Genomic DNA, 22,645 nt, shown 5'->3' with positions numbered 1-22,645 from the left:
CCGTTTCCATCCCTCCTGCGTGCCTCAGGGACCCCCGTTTCCATCCCTCTTGCATGCCTCAGTGACCCCGTTTCCATCCCTCTGCGTGCCTCAGTGACCCCCGTTTCCATCCCTCCTGTGTGCCTCAGTGACCCCCGTTTCCATCTCTCCTGCGTGCCTTAGTGACCCCCGTTTCCATCCCTCCTGCGTTCCTCAGTGACCCCGTTCCCATCCCTCCTGCGTGCCTCAGGGACCCTGTTTCCATCTCTCCTGCGTGCCTCAGTGACCCCGTTTCCATCCCTCTGCATGCCTCAGTGACCCCCGTTTCAATCCCTAAGCATGCCTCAGTGACCCCCGTTACATCCCTCCTGGGTGACTCAGTGTCCCCTGTTTTCATCTCTCCTGCATGCCTCAGTGACTCCCGTTTCCATCCCTCCTGTGCGCCTCAGTACCCCTTTTTTCCTTCCGTCCTGCGTGCAGCAGTGTCCCCCGTTTCCATCCCTCCTGCGTCCCTCAGAGACCCCAGTTTCCATCCCTCCTGTGTGCCTCGGTGACCCTGTTTCCATCCCCCCTGCATCACCAGTGTCCCCCTGATTCCATCTCTCCTGCATGCCTCAGTGACCCCCGTTTTCATCCCTCCTGCGTGCCTCAGTGACCCCGTTTCCATCAACCATGCGGGCCTCAGTGACCCCCATTTCCATCCCTCTTGCTTGCCTCAGTGACTCCTGTTTCCATCCCTCCTGCATGCCTCAGTACCCCTTTTTTTCTTCCCTCCTGCGTGCAGCAGTGTCCCCCATTTCCATCCCTCCTGTGTGCCTCAATGACCACCTTTTTCATTCCTCCTGCATGACTCAGTGACCCCCCTTTCCATCCCTCATGCGTGCCTCAGTGACTCCCGTTTCCATCTGTCCTGCATGCACCAGTGTCCCCATTTCCATCCCTCCTGCATGCACCAGTGTCCCCATTTCCATCTGTCCTGCATGCCTCAGTGGCCCCCGTTTCCATCCCTCCTGCATGCACCAGTGTCCCCATTTCCATCTGTCCTGCATGCCTCAGTGACCCCCGATTCCATCCATCCTGCATGCCTTAGTGACCCCCGTTTCCATCCCTCCTGCATACACCATGCTCCCCCATTTCCATAACACCTGCGTGCCTCAGTGACCCCAGTTTCCATACCTCCCCTCTTGCCTCAGTGACCCCTTTCCATCCCTCCTGCATGCACCAGTGGCCCCTATTTCACTATCTCCTGCGTGCCTCAGTGACCCACATTTCCATAACACCTGCGTGCCTCAGTGATCCCCGTTTCATCCCTCCTGGGTGCCTCAGTGTCCCCTGTTTCCATCCCTCCTGCGTGCCTCAGTGGCCCAAGTTTCCATCCCTCTCCTCTTGCCTCAGTGACCCCCGTTTCCATCCCTCCTGCATGCCTCAGTGACCAATGTTTTCATCCCTCCTGCGTGCCTCAGTGACCCTGTTTCCATGAATCCTGCATGCCTCAGTGACCCCCATTTCTTACCTCCTGCATGCACCAGTGTCCCCCATTTCCATCCCTCCTGCGTGCCTCAGTGACTTCCATTTCCATCCCTCCTGCCTGCCTCAGTGATCCCAGTTTCCATCCCTCCTGCGTGCCTCAGTGACCCCCGTTTCCATCCCTCCTGCGTGCCTCAGTGACCCCCTTTTCCATCCCTCCTGCGTGCCTCAGTGACCCCCTTTTCCATCCCTCCTGCATGCCTCAGTGACCCTGTTTCCATCCCTCCAGCGTGCCTCAGTGACCCCCGTTTCCATCCCTCCTGAATGCCTCAGTGACCCCCTTTTTCATCCCTCCAGCGTGCCTCAGTGACCCCGTTTCCATCACTCATGCGTGCCTCAGGGACCCCCGTTTCCATCCCTCCTGCATGCCTCAGTGACCCCAGTTTCCATCCCTCCTGCGCGCCTCAGTGACCCCAGTTTCCATCCCTCCTGCACGCCTCAGTGACCCGATTTCCATCCCTCCTGCATGCCTCAGTGACCCCCGTGTTCATCCCTCCTGCGTGCCTCAGTGACCCCCTTTTCAATCCCTCCTGCGTGACTCAGTGACCCCCATTTCCATCCTTCCTCAGTGCCTCAGTGACCCCCTTTTCCATATCTCCAGCGTGCCTCAGTGACCCCGTTTCCATCCCTCCTGCGTGCCTCAGGGACCCCCGTTTCCATCCCTCTTGCATGCCTCAGTGACCCCGTTTCCATCCCTCTGCGTGCCTCAGTGACCCCCGTTTCCATCCCTCCTGTGTGCCTCAGTGACCCCCGTTTCCATCTCTCCTGCGTGCCTTAGTGACCCCCGTTTCCATCCCTCCTGCGTTCCTCAGTGACCCCGTTTCCATCCCTCCTGCGTGCCTCAGGGACCCTGTTTCCATCTCTCCTGCGTGCCTCAGTGACCCCGTTTCCATCCCTCTGCATGCCTCAGTGACCCCCGTTACCATCCCTCCTGTGTGCCTCAGTGACCCCCATTTCCATCTCTCCTGCTTGCCTCAGTGACCCCCGTTTCCATCCCTCCTGTGTTCCTCAGTGACCCCGTTTCCATCCCTCCTGCGTGCCTCAGTGACCCCGTTTCCATCCCTCCTGCGTGCCTCAATGACCCCCGTTTCCATCCCTCTGCGTGCCTCAGTGACCCCCGTTTCCATCCCACCTGCGTGCCTCAGTGACCCCCTTTTCCATCCCTCCTGCGTTCCTCAGTGACCCCATTTCCATCCCTCCTGCGTGCCTCAGTGACCCCAGTTTCCATCCCTCCCCTCTTGCCTCAGTGACCCCTTTCCATCCCTCCTGCATGCACCAGTGGCCCCTATTTCACTATCTCCTGTGTGCCTCAGTGACCCACATTTCCATAACACCTGCGTGCCTCAGTGATCCCCGTTTCATCCCTCCTGGGTGCCTCAGTGTCCCCTGTTTCCATCCCTCCTGCGTGCCTCAGTGGCCCAAGTTTCCATCCCTCTCCTCTTGGCTCAGTGACCCCCGTTTCCATCCCTCCTGCATGCCTCAGTGACAAATGTTTTCATCCCTCCTGCGTGCCTCAGTGACCCTGTTTCCATGAATCCTGCATGCCTCAGTGACCCCCATTTCTTACCTCCTGCATGCACCAGTGTCCCCCATTTCCATCCCTCCTGCGTGCCTCAGTGACTCCCATTTCCATCCCTCCTGCCTGCCTCAGTGATCCCAGTTTCCATCCCTCCTGCGTGCCTCAGTGACCCCCGTTTCCATCCCTCCTGCGTGCCTCAGTGACCCCCTTTTCCATCCCTCCTGCGTGCCTCAGTGACCCCTTTTTCCATCCCTCCTGAGTGCCTCAGTGACCCCCTTTTTCATCCCTCCAGCGTGCCTCAGTGACCCCGTTTCCATCACTCCTGCGTGCCTCAGGGACCCCCGTTTCCATCCCTCCTGCATGCCTCAGTGACCCCAGTTTCCATCCCTCCTGCGCGCCTCAGTGACCCCAGTTTCCATCCCTCCTGCACGCCTCAGTGACCCGATTTCCATCCCTCCTGCATGCCTCAGTGACCCCCGTGTTCATCCCTCCTGCGTGCCTCAGTGACCCCCTTTTCAATCCCTCCTGCGTGACTCAGTGACCCCCATTTCCATCCTTCCTCAGTGCCTCAGTGACCCCCTTTTCCATATCTCCAGCGTGCCTCAGTGACCCCGTTTCCATCCCTCCTGCGTGCCTCAGGGACCCCCGTTTCCATCCCTCTTGCATGCCTCAGTGACCCCTTTTTCCATCCCTCCTGCGTGCCTCAGTGACCCCGTTTCCATCCCTCCTGTGTGCCTCAGTGACCCCGTTTCCATCCCTCCTGCATGCCTCAGTGACCCCGTTTCCATCCCTCTGCATGCCTCAGTAACCCCCGTTTCCATCCCTCCTGTGTGCCTCAGTGACCCCCGTTTCCATCTCTCCTGCGTGCCTCAGTGACCCCCGTTTCCATCCCTCCTGCGTTCCTCAGTGATCCCGTTTCCATCCCTCCTGCGTGCCTCAGTGACCCCGTTTCCATCCCTCCTGCGTGCCTCAGTGACCCCGTTTCCATCCCTCTGCGTGCCTCAGTGACCCCGTTTCTATCCCTCTGCGTGCCTCAGTGACCCCCGTTTCCATCCCTCCTGTGTGCCTCAGTGACCCCCGTTTCCATCTCTCCTGCATGCCTTAGTGACCCCCGTTTCCATCCCTCCTGCGTTCCTCAGTGACCCCGTTTCCATCCCTCCTGCGTGCCTCAGGGACCCTGTTTCCATCTCTCCTGCGTGCCTCAGTGACCCCGTTTCCATCCCTCTGCATGCCTCAGTGACCCCCATTACCATCCCTCCTGTGTGCCTCAGTGACCCCCGTTTCCATCTCACCTGCTTGCCTCAGTGACCCCCGTTTCCATCCCTCCTGCGTTCCTCAGTGACCCCGTTTCTATCCCTCCTGCGTGCCTCAGTGACCCCGTTTCCATCCCTCCTGCGTGCCTCAGTGACCCCGTTTCCATCCCTCTGCGTGCCTCAGTGACCCCCGTTTCCATCCCACCTGCGTGCCTCAGTGACCCCCTTTTCCATCCCTCCTGCGTTCCTCAGTGACCCCGTTTCCATCCCTCCTGCGTGCCTCAGTGACCCCGTTTCCATCCCTCCTGCGTGCCTCAGTGACCCCGTTTCCATCCCTCTGCCTGCCTCAGTGACCCCCGTTTCCATCTCTCCTGTGTGCCTCAGTGACCCCGTTTCCATCCCTCTGCGTGCCTCAGTGACCCCGTTTCCATCCCTCTGCGTGCCTCAGTGACCCCCGTTTCCATCCCTCCTGTGTGCCTCAGTGACCCCCGTTTCCATCTCTCCTGCGTGCCTTAGTGACCCCCGTTTCCATCCCTCCTGCGTTCCTCAGTGACCCCGTTTCCATCCCTCCTGCGTGCCTCAGGGACCCTGTTTCCATCTCTCCTGCGTGCCTCAGTGACCCCTTTTCCATCCCTCTGCATGCCTCAGTGACCCCCGTTACCATCCCTCCTGTGTGCCTCAGTGACCCCCGTTTCTATCTCTCCTGCTTGCCTCAGTGACCCCCGTTTCCATCCCTCCTGCGTTCCTCAGTGACCCCGTTTCCATCCCTCCTGCGTGCCTCAGTGACCCCGTTTCCATCCCTCCTGCGTGCCTCAATGACCCCCGTTTCCATCCCTCTGCGTGCCTCAGTGACCCCCGTTTCCATCCCACCTGCGTGCCTCAGTGACCCCCTTTTCCATCCCTCCTGCGTTCCTCAGTGACCCCATTTCCATCCCTCCTGCGTGCCTCAGGGACCCTGTTTCCATCTCTCCTGCGTGCCTCAGTGACCCCGTTTCCATCCCTCTGCATGCCTCAGTGACCCCCGTTACCATCCCTCCTGTGTGCCTCAGTGACCCCCATTTCCATCTCTCCTGCTTGCCTCAGTGACCCCCGTTTCCATCCCTCCTGTGTTCCTCAGTGACCCCGTTTCCATCCCTCCTGCGTGCCTCAGTGACCCCCGTTTCCATCCCTCCTGCGTGCCTCAGTGACCCCCTTTTCCATCCCTCCTGCGTGCCTCAGTGACCCCCTTTTCCATCCCTCCTGCATGCCTCAGTGACCCTGTTTCCATCCCTCCAGCGTGCCTCAGTGACCCCCGTTTCCATCCCTCCTGAGTGCCTCAGTGACCCCCTTTTTCATCCCTCCAGCGTGCCTCAGTGACCCCGTTTCCATCACTCATGCGTGCCTCAGGGACCCCCGTTTCCATCCCTCCTGCATGCCTCAGTGACCCCAGTTTCCATCCCTCCTGCGCGCCTCAGTGACCCCAGTTTCCATCCCTCCTGCACGCCTCAGTGACCCGATTTCCATCCCTCCTGCATGCCTCAGTGACCCCCGTGTTCATCCCTCCTGCGTGCCTCAGTGACCCCCTTTTCAATCCCTCCTGCGTGACTCAGTGACCCCCATTTCCATCCTTCCTCAGTGCCTCAGTGACCCCCTTTTCCATATCTCCAGCGTGCCTCAGTGACCCCGTTTCCATCCCTCCTGCGTGCCTCAGGGACCCCCGTTTCCATCCCTCTTGCATGCCTCAGTGACCCCGTTTCCATCCCTCTGCGTGCCTCAGTGACCCCCGTTTCCATCCCTCCTGTGTGCCTCAGTGACCCCCGTTTCCATCTCTCCTGCGTGCCTTAGTGACCCCCGTTTCCATCCCTCCTGCGTTCCTCAGTGACCCCGTTCCCATCCCTCCTGCGTGCCTCAGGGACCCTGTTTCCATCTCTCCTGCGTGCCTCAGTGACCCCGTTTCCATCCCTCTGCATGCCTCAGTGACCCCCGTTTCAATCCCTAAGCATGCCTCAGTGACCCCCGTTACATCCCTCCTGGGTGACTCAGTGTCCCCTGTTTTCATCTCTCCTGCATGCCTCAGTGACTCCCGTTTCCATCCCTCCTGTGCGCCTCAGTACCCCTTTTTTCCTTCCGTCCTGCGTGCAGCAGTGTCCCCCGTTTCCATCCCTCCTGCGTCCCTCAGAGACCCCAGTTTCCATCCCTCCTGTGTGCCTCGGTGACCCTGTTTCCATCCCCCCTGCATCACCAGTGTCCCCCTGATTCCATCTCTCCTGCATGCCTCAGTGACCCCCGTTTTCATCCCTCCTGCGTGCCTCAGTGACCCCGTTTCCATCAACCATGCGGGCCTCAGTGACCCCCATTTCCATCCCTCTTGCTTGCCTCAGTGACTCCTGTTTCCATCCCTCCTGCATGCCTCAGTACCCCTTTTTTTCTTCCCTCCTGCGTGCAGCAGTGTCCCCCATTTCCATCCCTCCTGTGTGCCTCAATGACCACCTTTTTCATTCCTCCTGCATGACTCAGTGACCCCCCTTTCCATCCCTCATGCGTGCCTCAGTGACTCCCGTTTCCATCTGTCCTGCATGCACCAGTGTCCCCATTTCCATCCCTCCTGCATGCACCAGTGTCCCCATTTCCATCTGTCCTGCATGCCTCAGTGGCCCCCGTTTCCATCCCTCCTGCATGCACCAGTGTCCCCATTTCCATCTGTCCTGCATGCCTCAGTGACCCCCGATTCCATCCATCCTGCATGCCTTAGTGACCCCCGTTTCCATCCCTCCTGCATACACCATGCTCCCCCATTTCCATAACACCTGCGTGCCTCAGTGACCCCAGTTTCCATACCTCCCCTCTTGCCTCAGTGACCCCTTTCCATCCCTCCTGCATGCACCAGTGGCCCCTATTTCACTATCTCCTGCGTGCCTCAGTGACCCACATTTCCATAACACCTGCGTGCCTCAGTGATCCCCGTTTCATCCCTCCTGGGTGCCTCAGTGTCCCCTGTTTCCATCCCTCCTGCGTGCCTCAGTGGCCCAAGTTTCCATCCCTCTCCTCTTGCCTCAGTGACCCCCGTTTCCATCCCTCCTGCATGCCTCAGTGACCAATGTTTTCATCCCTCCTGCGTGCCTCAGTGACCCTGTTTCCATGAATCCTGCATGCCTCAGTGACCCCCATTTCTTACCTCCTGCATGCACCAGTGTCCCCCATTTCCATCCCTCCTGCGTGCCTCAGTGACTTCCATTTCCATCCCTCCTGCCTGCCTCAGTGATCCCAGTTTCCATCCCTCCTGCGTGCCTCAGTGACCCCCGTTTCCATCCCTCCTGCGTGCCTCAGTGACCCCCTTTTCCATCCCTCCTGCGTGCCTCAGTGACCCCCTTTTCCATCCCTCCTGCATGCCTCAGTGACCCTGTTTCCATCCCTCCAGCGTGCCTCAGTGACCCCCGTTTCCATCCCTCCTGAATGCCTCAGTGACCCCCTTTTTCATCCCTCCAGCGTGCCTCAGTGACCCCGTTTCCATCACTCATGCGTGCCTCAGGGACCCCCGTTTCCATCCCTCCTGCATGCCTCAGTGACCCCAGTTTCCATCCCTCCTGCGCGCCTCAGTGACCCCAGTTTCCATCCCTCCTGCACGCCTCAGTGACCCGATTTCAATCCCTCCTGCATGCCTCAGTGACCCCCGTGTTCATCCCTCCTGCGTGCCTCAGTGACCCCCTTTTCAATCCCTCCTGCGTGACTCAGTGACCCCCATTACCATCCTTCCTCAGTGCCTCAGTGACCCCCTTTTCCATATCTCCAGCGTGCCTCAGTGACCCCGTTTCCATCCCTCCTGCGTGCCTCAGGGACCCCCGTTTCCATCCCTCTTGCATGCCTCAGTGACCCCGTTTCCATCCCTCTGCGTGCCTCAGTGACCCCCGTTTCCATCCCTCCTGTGTGCCTCAGTGACCCCCGTTTCCATCTCTCCTGCGTGCCTTAGTGACCCCCGTTTCCATCCCTCCTGCGTTCCTCAGTGACCCCGTTTCCATCCCTCCTGCGTGCCTCAGGGACCCTGTTTCCATCTCTCCTGCGTGCCTCAGTGACCCCGTTTCCATCCCTCTGCATGCCTCAGTGACCCCCGTTACCATCCCTCCTGTGTGCCTCAGTGACTCCCATTTCCATCTCTCCTGCTTGCCTCAGTGACCCCCGTTTCCATCCCTCCTGTGTTCCTCAGTGACCCCGTTTCCATCCCTCCTGCGTGCCTCAGTGACCCCGTTTCCATCCCTCCTGCGTGCCTCAATGACCCCCGTTTCCATCCCTCTGCGTGCCTCAGTGACCCCCGTTTCCATCCCACCTGCGTGCCTCAGTGACCCCCTTTTCCATCCCTCCTGCGTTCCTCAGTGACCCCATTTCCATCCCTCCTGCGTGCCTCAGTGACCCCAGTTTCCATCCCTCCCCTCTTGCCTCAGTGACCCCTTTCCATCCCTCCTGCATGCACCAGTGGCCCCTATTTCACTATCTCCTGTGTGCCTCAGTGACCCACATTTCCATAACACCTGCGTGCCTCAGTGATCCCCGTTTCATCCCTCCTGGGTGCCTCAGTGTCCCCTGTTTCCATCCCTCCTGCGTGCCTCAGTGGCCCAAGTTTCCATCCCTCTCCTCTTGGCTCAGTGACCCCCGTTTCCATCCCTCCTGCATGCCTCAGTGACAAATGTTTTCATCCCTCCTGCGTGCCTCAGTGACCCTGTTTCCATGAATCCTGCATGCCTCAGTGACCCCCATTTCTTACCTCCTGCATGCACCAGTGTCCCCCATTTCCATCCCTCCTGCGTGCCTCAGTGACTCCCATTTCCATCCCTCCTGCCTGCCTCAGTGATCCCAGTTTCCATCCCTCCTGCGTGCCTCAGTGACCCCCGTTTCCATCCCTCCTGCGTGCCTCAGTGACCCCCTTTTCCATCCCTCCTGCGTGCCTCAGTGACCCCTTTTTCCATCCCTCCTGAGTGCCTCAGTGACCCCCTTTTTCATCCCTCCAGCGTGCCTCAGTGACCCCGTTTCCATCACTCCTGCGTGCCTCAGGGACCCCCGTTTCCATCCCTCCTGCATGCCTCAGTGACCCCAGTTTCCATCCCTCCTGCGCGCCTCAGTGACCCCAGTTTCCATCCCTCCTGCACGCCTCAGTGACCCGATTTCCATCCCTCCTGCATGCCTCAGTGACCCCCGTGTTCATCCCTCCTGCGTGCCTCAGTGACCCCCTTTTCAATCCCTCCTGCGTGACTCAGTGACCCCCATTTCCATCCTTCCTCAGTGCCTCAGTGACCCCCTTTTCCATATCTCCAGCGTGCCTCAGTGACCCCGTTTCCATCCCTCCTGCGTGCCTCAGGGACCCCCGTTTCCATCCCTCTTGCATGCCTCAGTGACCCCTTTTTCCATCCCTCCTGCGTGCCTCAGTGACCCCGTTTCCATCCCTCCTGCGTGCCTCAGTGACCCCGTTTCCATCCCTCCTGCATGCCTCAGTGACCCCGTTTCCATCCCTCTGCATGCCTCAGTAACCCCCGTTTCCATCCCTCCTGTGTGCCTCAGTGACCCCCGTTTCCATCTCTCCTGCGTGCCTCAGTGACCCCCGTTTCCATCCCTCCTGCGTTCCTCAGTGATCCCGTTTCCATCCCTCCTGCGTGCCTCAGTGACCCCGTTTCCATCCCTCCTGCGTGCCTCAGTGACCCCGTTTCCATCCCTCTGCGTGCCTCAGTGACCCCGTTTCTATCCCTCTGCGTGCCTCAGTGACCCCCGTTTCCATCCCTCCTGTGTGCCTCAGTGACCCCCGTTTCCATCTCTCCTGCATGCCTTAGTGACCCCCGTTTCCATCCCTCCTGCGTTCCTCAGTGACCCCGTTTCCATCCCTCCTGCGTGCCTCAGGGACCCTGTTTCCATCTCTCCTGCGTGCCTCAGTGACCCCGTTTCCATCCCTCTGCATGCCTCAGTGACCCCCATTACCATCCCTCCTGTGTGCCTCAGTGACCCCCGTTTCCATCTCACCTGCTTGCCTCAGTGACCCCCGTTTCCATCCCTCCTGCGTTCCTCAGTGACCCCGTTTCTATCCCTCCTGCGTGCCTCAGTGACCCCGTTTCCATCCCTCCTGCGTGCCTCAGTGACCCCGTTTCCATCCCTCTGCGTGCCTCAGTGACCCCCGTTTCCATCCCACCTGCGTGCCTCAGTGACCCCCTTTTCCATCCCTCCTGCGTTCCTCAGTGACCCCGTTTCCATCCCTCCTGCGTGCCTCAGTGACCCCGTTTCCATCCCTCCTGCGTGCCTCAGTGACCCCGTTTCCATCCCTCTGCCTGCCTCAGTGACCCCCGTTTCCATCTCTCCTGTGTGCCTCAGTGACCCCGTTTCCATCCCTCTGCGTGCCTCAGTGACCCCGTTTCCATCCCTCTGCGTGCCTCAGTGACCCCCGTTTCCATCCCTCCTGTGTGCCTCAGTGACCCCCGTTTCCATCTCTCCTGCGTGCCTTAGTGACCCCCGTTTCCATCCCTCCTGCGTTCCTCAGTGACCCCGTTTCCATCCCTCCTGCGTGCCTCAGGGACCCTGTTTCCATCTCTCCTGCGTGCCTCAGTGACCCCTTTTCCATCCCTCTGCATGCCTCAGTGACCCCCGTTACCATCCCTCCTGTGTGCCTCAGTGACCCCCGTTTCTATCTCTCCTGCTTGCCTCAGTGACCCCCGTTTCCATCCCTCCTGCGTTCCTCAGTGACCCCGTTTCCATCCCTCCTGCGTGCCTCAGTGACCCCGTTTCCATCCCTCCTGCGTGCCTCAATGACCCCCGTTTCCATCCCTCTGCGTGCCTCAGTGACCCCCGTTTCCATCCCACCTGCGTGCCTCAGTGACCCCCTTTTCCATCCCTCCTGCGTTCCTCAGTGACCCCATTTCCATCCCTCCTGCGTGCCCCAGTGACCCCGTTTCCATCCCTCTGCCTGCCTCAGTGACCCCCGTTTCCATCTCTCCTGTGTGCCTCAGTGACCCCCGTTTCCATCTGTCCTGCGTGCCTCAGTGACCCCCGTTTCCATCCCTCCTGCGTGCCTCAGTGACCCCCTTTCCATCCCTCCTGCGTGCCTCAGTGACCCCGTTTCCATCCCTCCTGCGTGCCTCAGTGACCCCATTTCCATCCTTCCGGCGTGCCTCAGTGACCCCCGTTTCCATCTCTCCTGCGTGCCTCAGTGACCCCGTTTCCATCCCTCCTGCGTGCCTCAGTGACCCCGTTTCCATTCCTCTATGTGCCTCAGTGACCCCGTTTCCATCCCTCCTGCGTGCCTCAGTGACCCCCGTTTCCATCCCTCCTGCGTGCCTCAGTGACCCCGTTTCCATCCCTCTGCGTGCCTCAGTGACCCCCCTTACTATCCCTCCTGTGTGCCTCAGGGACCCCCGTTTCCTTCACTCCTGCGTGCCTCAGAGACCCCAGTTTCCATCCCTCTGCGTGCCTCAGGGACCCCCGTTTCCATCCCTCCTGCGTGCCTCAGTGACCCCGTTTCCATCCCTCTGCGTGCCTCAGTGACCCCCCTTACCATCCCTCCTGTGTGCCTCAGTGACCCCCGTTTCCATCCCTCCTGCGTGCCTCTGTGACCCCCGTTACATCCCTCCTGCGTGCCTCAGTGACCCCCGTTTCCATCCCTCCGGCTCGCCTCAGTGACCCCCGTTTCAATCCCTGAGCATGCCTCAGTGACCCCCGTTACATCCCTCCTGCGTGCCTCAGTGACCCCCGTTTCGTGGGCGGGAGGGCGCGCCTTCCCCCGTCTTCTGTTTAATGAATGGAGGGCTGTGGGAAGTAATGTTAAGGGGGTGGGAGGGCAGGCCGTGTTACCCTGTCCAGGGGAGCATCACTGCTACACAATGTGTCTGGCTGACGTCCACATCTGGAGAGGAGGCCGCACTCACGGCACAGCAGCTTGAATGAAATACCCCCTGCGGCGTGACCTCTCCTCACCTCCAGACATAAAGGAAGAGAGACGGAAGGAACTGCAGGGGCCGCTGGGTAATGAGGAATGCGCTTTATTAACAAGAGTAACGTATCATCTACTTCACATAATGTCTTCACCTCTCATATTAAATGACATCATACAGGCTGCTTTAACCAGCGTCGGTGACGTCTCATGTCACCCCGCACCTCTCTCTCTCTCCCCCGCTGCTGGCAGTCTCTTCACCCCGCACCTCGCTCTCTCTCTCCCCCGCTGCTGGCAGTCTCTTCACCCCGCACCTCTCTCTCTCTCTCTCTCCCCCGCTGCTGGCAGTCTCTTCACCCCGCACCTCTCTCTCTCTCTCTCCCCCCCCCCCCCCCCCGCTGCTGGCAGTCTCTTCACCCCGCACCTCTCTCTCTCTCCCCCCCCCCCCCCCGCTGCTGCCAGTCTCTTCACCCCGCACCTCTCTCTCTCTCCCCCCCCCCCCCCCCCGCTGCTGGCAGTCTCTTCACCCCGCACCTCTCTCTCTCTCCCCCCCCCCCCGCTGCTGCCAGTCTCTTCACCCCGCACCTCTCTCTCTCTCTCTCCCCCCCCCCCCGCTGCTGGCAGTCTCTTCACCCCGCACCTCTCTCTCTCTCCCCCCCCCCCCCCCGCTGCTGCCAGTCTCTTCACCCCGCACCTCTCTCTCTCTCCCCCCCCCCCGCTGCTGCCAGTCTCTTCACCCCGCACCTCTCTCTCTCTCCCCCCCCACTGCTGGCAGTCTCTTCACCCCGCACCTCTCTCTCTCTCCCCCCCCCCCTGCTGGCAGTCTCTTCACCCCGCACCTCTCTCTCTCTCCCCCCCCCCCCCGCTGCTGGCAGTGTCTTCACCCCGCACCTCTCTCTCCCCTCCCCCCCTGCTGGCAGTCTCTTCACCCCGCACCTCTCTCTCTCTCCCCCCCCCCCCGCTGCTGGCAGTCTCTTCACCCCGCACCTCTCTCTCTCTCTCCCCCCCCCCTTGCTGGCAGTCTCTTCACCCCGCACCTCTCTCTCTCTCTCCCCCCCGCTGCTGGCAGTCTCTTCACCCCGCACCTCTCTCTCCCCTCCCCCCCTGCTGGCAGTCTCTTCACCCCGCACCTCTCTCTCTCTCTCTCTCCCCCCCCCCCCCCCGCTGCTGGCAGTCTCTTCACCCCGCACCTCTCTCTCTCTCCCCCCCCCCCCCGCTGCTGCCAGTCTCTTCACCCCCGCACCTCTCTCTCTCTCTCTCTCTCCCCCGCTGCTGCCAGTCTCTTCACCCCGCACCTCTCTCTCTCTCTCTCCCCCCCCCCCCCGCTGCTGGCAGTCTCTTCACCCCGCACCTCTCTCTCTCTCCCCCCCCCCCCTGCTGGCAGTCTCTTCACCCCGCACCTCTCTCTCTCTCCCCCCCCCCGCTGCTGGCAGTGTCTTCACCCCGCACCTCTCTCTCCCCTCCCCCCCTGCTGGCAGTCTCTTCACCCCGCACCTCTCTCTCTCTCCCCCCCCCGCTGCTGGCAGTCTCTTCACCCCGCACCTCTCTCTCTCTCTCCCCCCCCCCCTGCTGGCAGTCTCTTCACCCCGCACCTCTCTCTCTCTCTCCCCCCGCTGCTGGCAGTCTCTTCACCCCGCACCTCTCTCTCCCCTCCCCCCCTGCTGGCAGTCTCTTCACCCTGCACCTCTCTCTCTCTCTCCCCCCCCCCGCTGCTGGCAGTCTCTTCACCCCGCACCTCTCTCTCTCCCCCCCCCCCCCGCTGCTGGCAGTCTCTTCACCCCGCACCTCTCTCTCTCTCCCCCGCTGCTGGCAGTCTCTTCACCCCGCACCTCTCTCTCTCTCCCCCCCCCCCCGCTGCTGGCAGTCTCTTCACCCCGCACCTCTCTCTCTCTCCCCCCCCCCGCTGCTGGCAGTGTCTTCACCCCGCACCTCTCTCTCCCCTCCCCCCCTGCTGGCAGTCTCTTCACCCCGCACCTCTCTCTCTCTCTCCCCCCCCCCCCTGCTGGCAGTCTCTTCACCCCGCACCTCTCTCTCTCTCTCCCCCCCCCCCGCTGCTGGCAGTCTCTTCACCCCGCACCTCTCTCTCCCCTCCCCCCCTGCTGGCAGTCTCTTCACCCCGCACCTCTCTCTCTCTCTCTCTCCCCCCCCTGCTGTCAGTCTCTTCACCCCGCACCTCTCTCTCTCTCCCCCGCTGCTGGCAGTCTCTTCACCCCGCACCTCTCTCTCCCCTCCCCCCCTGCTGGCAGTCTCTTCACCCTGCACCTCTCTCTCTCTCTCCCCCCCCCCGCTGCTGGCAGTCTCTTCACCCCGCACCTCTCTCTCTCCCCCCCCCCCCCCGCTGCTGGCAGTCTCTTCACCCCGCACCTCTCTCTCTCTCCCCCGCTGCTGGCAGTCTCTTCACCCCGCACCTCTCTCTCTCTCCCCCCCCCCCCGCTGCTGGCAGTCTCTTCACCCCGCACCTCTCTCTCTCTCCCCCCCCCCCGCTGCTGGCAGTGTCTTCACCCCGCACCTCTCTCTCCCCTCCCCCCCTGCTGGCAGTCTCTTCACCCCGCACCTCTCTCTCTCTCTCCCCCCCCCCCCTGCTGGCAGTCTCTTCACCCCGCACCTCTCTCTCTCTCTCCCCCCCCCCCGCTGCTGGCAGTCTCTTCACCCCGCACCTCTCTCTCCCCTCCCCCCCTGCTGGCAGTCTCTTCACCCCGCACCTCTCTCTCTCTCTCTCTCCCCCCCCCTGCTGTCAGTCTCTTCACCCCGCACCTCTCTCTCTCTCCCCCGCTGCTGGCAGTCTCTTCACCCCGCACCTCTCTCTCTCCCCCCCCCTGCTGCCAGTCTCTTCACCCCGCACCTCTCTCTCTCTCTCTCTCCCCCCCCCCCCCCCGCTGCTGGCAGTCTCTTCAACCCGCACCTCTCTCTCTCTCTCTCTCTCCCCCGCTGCTGCCAGTCTCTTCACCCCCGCACCTCTCTCTCCCCTCCCTCCCCCCCCTGCTGGCAGTCTCTTCACCCCGCACCTCTCTCTCCCCCCCCCCCCCCCGCTGCTGGCAGTCTCTTCACCCCGCACCTCTCTCTCCCCTCCCCCCCTGCTGTCAGTCTCTTCACCCCGCACCTCTCTCTCCCCTCCCCCCTGCTGTCAGTCTCTTCACCCCGCACCTCTCTCTCCCCTCCCCCCCTGCCGGCAGTCTCTTCACCCCGCACCTCTCTCTCTCTCCCTGCGCTGCTGGCAGTCTCTTCACCCCGCACCTCTCTCTCTCCCCCCCCCTGCTGCCAGTCTCTTCAACCCGCACCTCTCTCTCTCTCCCCCGCTGCTGGCAGTCTCTTCACCCCGCACCTCTCTCTCTCTCCCTGCGCTGCTGGCAGTCTCTTCACCCCGCACCTCTCTCTCTCTCCCCCGCTGCTGGCAGTCTCTTCACCCCGCACCTCTCTCTCTCCCCCCCCCTGCTGCCAGTCTCTTCAACCCGCACCTCTCTCTCTCTCTCTCTCTCTCCCGCTGCTGGCAGTCTCTTCACCCCCGCACCTCTCTCTCTCCCCCCCCCCCCCCCGCCGCTGGCAGTCTCTTCACTCCCGCACTGTCACCGGCAGGACCCGCAGCGCCCCCGCATTCCCCCCTCCCTGGTTGAGTCCTGGACTGAAGAGGGGCCGCAGGGTGGGGGGAAGGAGGCCCCCGAGAAGGTGAAGAGCAGAGACCCGTCATCCGCATTGTAGAAGGAGAGCCGGCCCGCCTCGTAGTCCAGGAAGAGACCCACAGCCCTGGGGGGCACAGGGGGGGTCAGGAGGGTGGAGGGGGAAGTGTTAGCTTGGTATTTACCATCTCTGAGCCACACTGTCCAGAATCCATTCTTGGGTGATAGTGGGCTCTCCCCCTTCCTGCTCGCAGCCTCGTCACTCACCCCCAGGGTCCAGTCCGTCTTGTCCCCCACCTCCACCTCCCAGTAATGCCTCCCGGAGCTCAGCCGCTCTCGCCCCAGGACATTAATGACAGGATTGAACCTCTGGGGCGTGTCCGGCCGGCCCTGGTCTCGGTCTCCGTGCCTCACGCTCCTTCCGTCCTCGGACAGGACGAGGTACCGATGAGCGGTGTCCGGGTCCAGGGTCACTGCACCTGCAGGAGAGACAGAAGCAGAGGTCAGAGGTCAGCTCATGGCATGGCTCCTAGTGTACCCTGGGGGCACCCCCGGCTCTCGGGTCTTTTAAACAGACCGACCGGTAAGTATCACCTCCTGCTGGGCTCCCACAGGGGTCAATCTCTTTATGTGACCCTCATCTCTACATGCATTAGATGTCACTGGCACCACATGTGTGTATTCAGAGCAGGCCCCTCAGCTACATCCTTGTATTTTAAAATAAAGAGTTTTACCAGTGTCTGTTTTGTAAAATTCCAAAACGTTATTTCTATTCTGAACTAAGGAATCCCACCCGGTGAAAGGATATGCGTAGAAGTCACAGACTGTGTGAAAACAGCGATTCCAGCTTCAAAACCCGAAATCCTAATACTGTGCTCGTTGATGTGAGCGTCATGAGTGCGGTATCAGATTCCAATCACAAGCATCTCACCCGAGAGGTTACCCCCCCCCCCATCAAGAACCCCATTCTCCACAGCAGTCACACACCCTGAAGGATGAGAGGCAGAGTCCACACACCCTGCAGAATGAGAGGCAGAGTCCACACACCCTGAAGGATGAGAGGCGGAGTCCACACACCCTGCAGGATGAGAGGTGGAGTCCACACATCCTGAAGGATGAGAGGCAGAGACCACACACCCTGAAGGATGAGAGGAAGAGTCCACGGCTCTGAAGGATGAGAGGTGGAGTCCACACACCCTGAAGGATGAGAAGCAGAGTCCACACACCCTGAAGCATGAGAGGCAGAGTCCACACACCCTGGAGGATGGGATGCAGAGTCCACACACCCTGGAGGACGAGATGCAGAGTCCACACACCCTGAAGGATGAGAGACGGAGTCCACACACCCTGGAGGATGAGAGGCGGAGTCCACACACCCTGGAGGATGAGAGGCAGAGTCCACACACCCTGCAGGATGAGAGGCGGAGTCCACACACCCTGAAGGATGAGAGGCAGAGACCACACACCCTGAAGGATGAGAGGAAGAGTCCACACACCCTGAGGGATGAGAGGCAGAGTCCACACACCCCGAAGGATGAGAGGCGGAGTCCACACACCCTGGAGGATGAGAGGCGGAGTCCACACACCCTGAAGGATGAGAGGCAGAGTCCATACACCCTGAAGGATGAGAGGAAGAGTCCACACACCCTGAAGGATGAGAGGCAGAGTCCACACACCCTGAAGGATGAGAGGCGGCAGAGTCCACACACCGTGAAGGATGAGAGGCAGAGTCCACACACCCTGCAGGATGAGAGGCGGCAGAGTCCACACACCCTGAAGGATGAGAGGCAGAGTCCACACACCCTGGAGGATGAGAGGCAGAGTCCACACACCCTGGAGGATGAGGGGCGGAGTCCCCACACCCTGGAGGATGAGAGGCGGAGTCCACACACCCTGGAGGATGAGAGGCAGAGTCCACACACCCTGGAGGATGAGAGGCAGAGTCCACACACCCTGGAGGATGAGGGGCGGAGTCCCCACACCCTGGAGGATGAGGGGCGGAGTCCCGACACCCTGGAGGATGAGAGGCGGAGTCCACACACCCTGAAGGATGAGAGGCAAAGTCCACACACCCTGAAGGATGAGGCAGAGACCACACACCCTGAAGGATGAGAGGCAGAGTCCACACACCCTGAGGGATGAGAGGCAGAGACAACACACCCTGAGGGATGAGAGGCAGAGACAACACACTCTGAGGGATGAGAGGCAGAGTCCACACACCCCGAAGGATGAGAGGCAGAGTCCACACACCCTGGAGGATGAGAGGCGGAGTCCACACACCCTGAAGGATGAGAGGCAGAGACAACACACTCTGAGGGATGAGAGGCAGAGTCCACACACCCCGAAGGATGAGAGGCAGAGTCCACACACCCTGGAGGATGAGAGGCGGAGTCCACACACCCTGAAGGATGAGAGGCAGAGTCCATACACCCTGAAGGATGAGAGGCGGCAGAGTCCACACACCGTGAAGGATGAGAGGCAGAGTCCACACACCCTGAAGGATGAGAGGCAGAGTCCACACACCCTGAAGGATGAGAGGCGGCAGAGTCCACACACTGTGACGGATGAGAGGCAGAGTCCACACACCCTGCAGGATGAGAGGCGGCAGAGTCCACACACCCTGAAGGATGAGAGGCAGAGTCCACACACTCTGAAGGATGAGAGGCAGAGTCCACACACCCTGGAGGATGAGAGGCAGAGTCCACACACCCTGGAGGATGAGGGGCGGAGTCCCCACACCCTGGAGGATGAGAGGCGGAGTCCACACACCCTGGAGGATGAGAGGCAGAGTCCACACACCCTGGAGGATGAGAGGCAGAGTCCACACACCCTGGAGGATGAGAGGCAGAGTCCACACACCCTGGAGGATGAGGGGCAGAGTCCACACACCCTGAAGGATGAGAGGCAGAGTCCACACACCCTGGAAGATGAGAGACAGAGTCCACACACCCTGGAGGATGAGAGGCAGAGTCCACACACCCTGGAGGATGAGAGGCAGAGTCCACACACCCTGGAGGATGAGAGGCAGAGTCCACACACCCTGAAGGATGAGAGGCAGAGTCCACACACCCTGGAAGATGAGAGACAGAGTCCACACACCCTGGAGGATGAGAGGCAGAGTCCACCCACCCTGAAGGATGAGAGGCAGAGTCCACACACCCTGAAGGATGAGAGGCAGAGTCCACACACCCTGGAGGATGAGAGGCAGAGTCCACACACCCTGGAGGATGAGAGGCAGAGTCCACACACCCTGGAGGATGAGAGGCAGAGTCCACACACCCTGGAGGATGAGGGGCAGAGTCCCCACACCCTGGAGGATGAGGGGCGGAGTCCCCACACCCTGGAGGATGAGAGGCGGAGTCCACACACCCTGAAGGATGAGAGGCAAAGTCCACACACCCTGAAGGATGAGGCAGAGACCACACACCCTGAAGGATGAGAGGCAGAGTCCACACACCCTGGAGGATGAGAGGCAGAGTCCACACACCCTGAAGGATGAGAGGCAGAGTCCACACACCCTGAAGGATGAGAGGCAGAGTCCACACACCCTGAAGGATGAGAGGCAGAGTCCCCACACCCTGAAGAATGAGAGGCAGAGTCCACACACCCTGGAGGATGAGAGGCAGAGTCCCCACACCCTGAAGAATGAGAGGCAGAGTCCACACACCCTGGAGGATGAGAGGCAGAGTCCACACACCCTGAAGGATGAGAGGCAGAGTCAACACACCTTGAAGGATGAGAGGAAGAGTCCACACACCCTGAAGGATGAGATGCAGAGTCCACACACCCCGAAGGATGAGAGGCAGAGTCCACACACCCTGAAGGATGAGAGGCAGAGTCCACACACCCTGAAGGATGAGAGGTAAAGTCCACACACCCTGAAGGATGAGAGGCAGAGTCCACACACCCCGAAGAATGAGAGGCAGAGTCCACACACCCTGGAGGATGAGAGGCAGAGTCCACACACTCTGAAGGATGAGAGGCAGAGTCCACACACCGTGAAGGATGAGAGGCGGAGTCCACACACCCTGAAGGATGAGATGCAGAGTGCAGAGTCCACACACCCTGGAGGATGAGAGGGGGAGGCCACACACCCTGAAGGATGAGAGGCAGAGTCCACACACCCTGAAGAATGAGAGGCAGAGTCCACACACCCTGGAGGAATGAGAGGCAGAGTCCACACACCCTGAAGGATGAGAGGCAGAGTCCACACACCCTGAAGGATGAGAGGCAGAGTCCACACACCCTGGAGGATGAGAAGCAGAGTCCACACACCCTGGAGGATGAGAGGCAGAGTCCACACACCCTGAAGAATGAGAGGCAGAGTCCACACACCCTGGAGGATGAGAGGCAGAGTCCACACACCCTGAAGGATGAGAGGCAGAGTCCACGGCTCTGAAGGATGAGAGGCAGAGTCCACACACCCTGAAGAATGAGAGGCAGAGTCCACACACCCTGAAGGATGAGAGGCGGAGACCACACACCCTGCAGTAAGAGAGGCAGAGTCCACACACCCTGAAGGATGAGAGACAGAGTCCACACACCCTGGAGGATGAGAGGCAGAGTCCACAAACCCTGGAGGATGAGAGGCGGAGACCACACACCCTGCAGTAGGAGAGGCAGCATCTTCACACCCTGGAGGATGAGAGGCAGAGTCCACACACCCTGAAGAATGAGAGGCAGAGGCCACACACCCTCAAGGATGAGAGGCAGAGTCCACACACCCTGAAGGATGAGAGGCAGAGTCCACACACCCTGAAGGATGAGAGGCAGAGTCCACACACCCTGGAGCTCTGGTATAAGAACAAGGCCCTCACAGCACCTTCCATGTTAATCTGCAGGTAAACACCGCACCCATAAGGATGTGTGCAGATGGGGCGTGGCTTGGCCGCCGAAGAAAATGGACGGGTGAGCTCTGAGCTCCGTGACAGCCTTCCCCGATTATCCTGCTATCCCTTATCCTGATGACCCTACCGACCTGGGCCTGACCACATCCCCACCTGCGGACAGTGAGGCCTGATCGGGGGCGGAGAGGTTGACCCAATGGTGGTGTGGAGCCGCGCCGCGCCCGAGCTCTCGCGGACGGCACCGGCCATCTTTTGCGGCCTGTGCACCCTGCTTCATCCTCAGCGTCGATTTCGCGGAGGGCCAACCTGCGGTGGGGGCCGGCCGTCTGCCGGCTGCCTCGGGAGTCGGGCCGCGGATTTGCAGCCGGTCGGCGGCGGCGGCGGTGGACGGGCCGTCTCGAGGTGGACCAGCAGCGGGATCTGATTCGAAGTGCCCGCAGGTGAGAGGGCTGGAAGTCTCCTGTAGCTGCCGGGGCCTGCTGGACACGAGATCGGGGTGGTCCCGATCCTGCTGCGCCTCGCCGACAGAGCCTTGCTGGCGCTGAATAACTGCTCTGGGGAGGCGGGAGGCCTGAAGGGCCAGTACTGTGGGCCCCTGAAGCGGCCATTTCCTGAGGTGCCTTACCGGCTGCTGCTGGCGTGGGGAGCCGAGGCTCGGACGGGGGGTCTGAGAATATAGCGAGGCCGGAGCCCGGGGGGCAGCTCTCTCCTGGCGTGTATAACACCGACCTCCCCATGGCCGGGACCGGGGCCATCCGCCACTGATGCCACCGCACCACGGAGGACGCACTGACTGCCACATACCAGGTACCCTGCTCTTCGACCCGGAGGGGCAGCCAGACCTTTGGGCCTACTCGCGGCATCTGTCCTGGGCTGCAGGGCACCCCTGCCCAGTGCTGGAAGTGGGGTGCTGAACTTGGGGACCCACGACGCTTCCACGTGCGCGATACGGGGAGAGTCCCTTGGGATTGCAGGCTTGTGTGCTGGCCCCCCAGCGCAGCGTGAATTACCGGTGGAACGGATTGAGGGGACACCCAACACCTGCTGTCGGGGAGCGCTGAGACCGGCTGCCGCCATGGGGAAGCGCCTGAAACCTCCTCTGGACACAGCGGGGGATGCGGCGAGCAGTCAGGACTCCACGGTGGCCAATGGATCGACGACGGGCCTACCGCAGGACCAACTGGAGCAGATCTTGAAGGCCATCGCCGACACCGGAGAGGCCCTGCACCACGACATTGGTCAGGTATCCACGAGTTTGGGGCTCCTGCGGACGGACCACGGCAAACTAGCAGACCGGGTCAAGCAGGCCGAAATTCAGATGGACGCACTGGAACCCACGGTCAAGGCATCTGAGGCTTCTTTGGGGGAGCTGCAACAACGGGTGCACCTGCTGGAACAGAGGGCGGAAGACGCGGAGGGACGCAACCGCCGCAATAATGTACGCGTGGTTGGCCTGCCTGAAAAAATCGAAGGGTCGGACATGTTGGGCTATTTGGAGACCTGGCTGCGCGACGTGGTGGTCCCGGAGGGCCTGATGCCGTTCTACACTCTGGAGCGTGCCGGCCCGGCCCCCGGCTGAGGGTCGGCCTCCTCGGCCGGTGGTGGCGCGCTTGCTGCACTACAGGGACCGAGATCTTATTCTGCAAAAGGCGCGGGCACTGGGGCCCTATAAGGTGAACAATGCCCAGGTTTCCATCTACCCGGACTATTCTCTTGAGGTTCAGAGGCAGCGCTCAACCTTCCTGGCAGTCAAGAAGGCTCTTCGGGAGGAGAGGATCCGCTACTCTCTCTTGTTCCTAGCCCGCCTGCGGATCATGATGGAAGGTAAATCCTCCTTCTACAATTCTCCTGACGAGGTGTGGGACTGGCTGGAATTATACAGGACCGGCGAGGATGCTCATCTGACATCTGGGGAGCCGCGGAGGGCCGCACCGAGACCTAAGCGGAACAGGAGACCACGGAGACGGCCACCGAATGCTCGGACTCCCTCCGTCTCACAAACTGAACTGGAACGCAAAGAGGCCCTCCGA

This window comes from Lissotriton helveticus, chromosome 5_1 (assembly GCF_964261635.1).
Source record: "Lissotriton helveticus chromosome 5_1, aLisHel1.1, whole genome shotgun sequence".
In the NCBI taxonomy this organism is placed as follows: Eukaryota; Metazoa; Chordata; class Amphibia; order Caudata; family Salamandridae; genus Lissotriton; species Lissotriton helveticus.
Note: the sequence above shows the minus strand (reverse complement) of the source record.